Below are 5,217 nucleotides of genomic sequence, written 5' to 3'. Positions count from 1 at the left end.
TTGGCCCATGTTTGGCCAATCGATCATATGGCCCGTATAAGGCCCATTGATGATACGGCCCGTAGAAGTCCCATTGTTTCTACGGCCCGTAGAAGGCCTATTGTTTCTACGGCCCGTAGAAGGCCCACTGTTTCTACGGCCCGTAGGAGGCCCAGTGTCACTATAGTAAATATTAGCCCATGGTTATTGTGGCCTAGTTTTTAAAAAACAGGTTATTGCGGCCACTAGTTAACCGCGGAAAAAGAACTGCAATGAGTACAAGCAAACAAATAAACAAGACAACAAGGAAATAAATAAGCAAGCAACTAACACTAGGCTATCACGGCTATTACACATATTACATCCACTGGGCATCAAAGTTCGCCACCAGTGCAAATATAGGGAACAAAGCAGCATATCATATACACTGGCCGTCAAAATTGGCCACCAGTGCAAATAAACACGGTAGCAAAACAAGAGCATAACTGAAACAACTTCAGAAGACCTCAAGAAACGTTATCCTGGGTATCCACCATGCTGGCAATAAGCTTAGCAAGCTGATTAGCTTTGTCCTGTTTCGCGCTAAAATCCTCCAACGCTTGCTGTTGCACCAGAAAGTATGCATCTGAATGCTCCAGGGACTTCCGTAGTCCTTCCGCTTCTTGTCGCAGCACAGCTAATCGATGTCTTTCAGCTTGTAGTTGAGACTCAAGAAACCGAACTAATTCAGATAGTGAGTTTGAATAGCTTGTGCAAGCGGTAGTGGCCAGTAACTCCAACATTAACCAAGACAGGATGTGTCACTATCCTGAACCTTATCTGCATTACTTCCTTTACCATTTCTTAATAAGGCACTCTTCCCCAATATTCTGTCAGCATTCTAAAAGAAGAAAGAAGCAGACACATAACAAGTTTAGCATGTACTAGTATATGAAACTCATTTCAGTGAACCAGTTCATTAGTAAGGTGGACAGGATTAAACTACCAAGTCTTCTATTGCCAAGTACTAGTACATAATAAAATCATCAAACAAACATATATCTATGTCCTATGGTAGCAATGGAATCTTAAATTAGAACAGTTGTTCTTCAGGTTTAGGCACTTGTTCTACATGAACAGAGTATAGTAAGACGCAAGAATATAATACTTAAAAATAGAAAATGAGCTCATAGACCTTACCACATTCTTGGTTCGGGACCAGTACAGAACAAGGCGTTCCCAGTCATCGTCCAGTAAATGTGTCTCAGGAGAACGTAAGGGAATTTGATGAGTTTCTTTGCCGGTGAAGTACGTTTTCTTCAGGTAATTTCGATACTGCCACCAAGCATTCTTGAAGATAGCAGAGGTATTAGCACAGGTTACCTCATCCTGAGTTTCCAAATCGGTCCTTCTCTATAGAGAAAAATGGGAAATTTGTTGTATTATAACCATCATGGAGGTAGGATGTATGGGACGAAGCAAAGTAATTGCCATGAATAACATTACTTACACATAACTCCTGGACAAACACCTGTAACTGGCATTTTCCTTCATCTTTAGTATAATATTTCCAAGATGGGAAGATACGCACATACGATTTAACAACATCAAATGTGATAGATGCTAAACTACGACTAGCTGGTTGTGCTTCCTTCACAGGAATAGGCATACTAACTAGTGGAGTTGGGGTTCACCGTGATAGTAATGGCCCTTTGGGCACTGGAGCTGCCTTACTAATTGATCTTGTTTGGGAGCTCTGTAGTGGAGATGGTGTTGTGTCAACAGGAACTGGGTTACTATCGGCTGGGGTTGGGGTTAGATTAGGTGAAGCTGGTTCTCTGTCCATCGTAGTAGGGGTACAATCTGCGAGAGTTTGGGTTATGTGTGGTAGGTCTGGTTCTTGTGCATGTACAACCGGGGTGCTATCTCCACCAAGAGGTAGCACTGTTTTATTTGAAGACCATGTTTTTAGTCCGCTAGATACTGGTGTCACCCGCTCCAATTCAAATGGCTAATAAACAGGAAACATAGTTGAATGTACAGACATTGTATGAGAGACAGATGCAATAGATAGTGTGGAAAAATGAGGGCATGAAATAGTTGACATGTATATTGTTTAACTAAAACGGATAGCATGACATAATTTCACATATATGATGTCTATCTAAACTGGATAGCATAGCATAACATAATTCAAAGATATGATGAATAACTAAACAGGATCGCATGACATAATTTACCTACATGTTATCTAAGTAATCAGGATCGCATCATTTAATTCACATATGTGATTTATATGCTAAACAGAGGGCATTCGATATGATGTCTGAACTAAGAACATGGTGTTGAATATTGTGTATATGATGTCTAAACTATGCAATGCAAGACACCGTATGCATGATATGAGCAGTATAACCGTGCCAAGTTAGAGCATACACCTCAGTGGGGGAATAGGACTGGTCATCTATCTCTGAATCCATCTCTCAGGAGCTATCGGGACCCAACAAGAGATATGCTTCGACATGTAGCACTGTCTGCTCTGAAGGCCTTGTTTTCACTCCAGATTTTTCCATCTCCCACCCAAATGGCTGATTCACAGGAAGAGTAGTTTAATGTACAAACATTGTCGACAAATGGAAATGTAATGAAGAAAAGGATGGGCAAGATATCATTCAAATATATGATGCCTGGTTAAATAGGATGGCATTGCACATTTCACATATATTATGGCTGGCTAAAAGACATGAGACTACATAATTCCCATATATGATATAGAAACTAAACATGTGGCATTACAGAACATGTCTAAACTAAGCAGATGACATATATGATGTCAAAAGTAGGCACTGCAAGGCAACATATGCATGATATGACTAACATCATCATGCCAAGGTAGAGCAAACACCTTGGGGGTAAATAGGAGTGGTCAGCAGCGTCCGAATCCGCCTCAAAACAGATATCTTCCTATGGATTACAATCTGGAGAGGGGTGGGGAGGGTTTGCCATTGAACCCACCATGGAGCAATGTCTGCATGACATTGTATTGCCGCGCAAAACTCTTCTCTTTTTCTCTACATGTTTAGCATGACTGTGTACAATATCTGACATGCATACGAAAAAAATATGGTGAGATTATGAAAGGAGAGCATGCAGAAATTTAGAGTGATGGTAACAACCAGTGGATCGATGTTTTTCCATTGAACCAAAATAGCCCTAGTGGATCGACGTGAATGTATAGTAATAAGTGATGCAACAAGTGTACAACCTCTTTGTCGTAGCCGTGTCAACCTCAGCATCATTGGGTTGGTCGCTGAAGCAGTTGAGGCAGAGGTGGCTGTCGGAGGTGTGGAGGAAGATCTGAGGAATCTGTAGACGACGTCCAGGGCACTGCTCTATTGTGATGGATCGTTCTATCGTTGGAGCAGCTCCGGTGAGCCGTAAGATGTCAAGGCTGAAGCAGCACAAGACAGACATCGTCAATCTCAAGTGGGATTCTAATAGCATCTCCAATAGATGATGTAAAATGGATGTAAAATTAACATCACCAAAAACCACCTGACTACAACAGATGAGGTAAAAACTGTTGACTCTGAACTTAACTGTTGAAACTGAAATTTACTGTGGAATCTGAATGCTTCTGTCGAAACTGAACACAATGGTAGCAGAGAGGCACTTGACATGTAGTTTAGGGAGGGTCTGCAGTTCATCTTCAACCTGCACCCCCCTGAGCCGCCAACCACCACCGGCCGAACCACCGGCCCCAGCGCCGCCTCGCCGCCCCGAAACAACTCGCCACCACCGCCCCGGCCAGCCCTCTAGGCCCCCCGCCCCCACCCTGAACCCTAAGATAGATAGTGGGGTACCTCTCCGGTGAGCCCCCGTCCCCGTTGCGGGTGGTTCTTCCTTAACTCCGGCGAGCCCCCCCAACCCCTGAAAATCGACTGGCCCAAAAGTCGATTCACTCGACTGAAGTGTGGCTTAATCGGAGCAGAGCAGCAGCACGAGCGAGGGGCGAGAGCAGCAGCAGCAGCTGGGCAAGCGAGCGATCGAGCGAGAGCCGGAGCAGCAGCAGCAGATCCGGTTGGTATGGACGCCGCCGCCGCCGAAGGGGCCTCGCACTGGGGGAGAGCCACCGTGGAGATGTCACCCGCGGTGCCGGCTTCAAGGTAGCCGCTCCATGGGGGTGTGGGATGGAGCACAGTCGGCGCCGGGAGGTCGAGTTAAGGAGAAGGTGTGATGCGATGAGTGTACAACCTCTTTGGTGGCGCCGAGTAGGCCTCGGCTTCGTCCGAGGAGTCAGTGAGGATGCTGCGGTTCCGATGGAGCAGGTTAAGGCAGTGTTGTGGGGATGGAGCAGCCGCGATAGACGAGGCGATCATCGGAGCAGCTCCTTGGAGGTGGAGGACGGGGCGGCTGAACCGGCGGGACGGCGAGATGGACGACGGATCCTCATCTGGGGAGGTGGACGAGGGACGTCGAGCTGTTGTGGTGGACGACGTCGTCGGGGAAGAGGCTCCGGCTAGGCAGCGGTGACGTGGCAGACGGAGGAGGGTGGGGTTTCGCGGCTGGAGCGGAGAGGTTATGGCGGCCTGGGATTTCGAATGGCGAAAAGGGTGCGATGGGAGGGGGTGAAGCATGACTTAGGAATGTGCTTGTCAAAATGTAGGGTGTGTTGCAAAAGTACCCCCCACAGATTTGAACTAGCGGCCCTTTCGGCTCAGGGTTAGAAGGGGGATTTTGCGTGTCGGGATTTGGCAGCTGGAGGGAGTTTTCGCGCACGTTGTAATTTCGGGATAGCAAGGCACGGGTTGTGAAGGCGCCAGTTTTGGGAGCACGATATCTGAATTTTCGTGATATAACAAGACGCGGGTTGAATTTTAGGGACAAGCCTAACATGTAGTAATATTGTACTTGTACGTACCAAATCAATTCGCACTTCCCTCAACCAAAAAGCAAACGAAAAAAATAAAACTATTCACACCACACAAAGAGAGAGTCTTGCCCCGTTTTACTATACAAATGCTATTCAAAGCTACTCCCTCCTTCCATCTATATAGGGCCTAATGCATTTTTCGATGCTAACTTTGACCAAATATTAGAGCAATGATATATGACATGCAACTTACACAAAGCACACTGTTAAATTCGTCTGTGAAAGGTTCTTTCAATGATATAATTTTGACATTGTGCATGTCATGTACTATTAATCTTGTCAATAGTCAAAGGCGGTCTTAAAAATCTCATTACGCCCTATATAGA

Source organism: Triticum urartu, chromosome 5 (genome assembly GCF_003073215.2).
Source record: "Triticum urartu cultivar G1812 chromosome 5, Tu2.1, whole genome shotgun sequence".
NCBI lineage: Eukaryota > Viridiplantae > Streptophyta > Magnoliopsida > Poales > Poaceae > Triticum > Triticum urartu.
Note: the sequence above shows the minus strand (reverse complement) of the source record.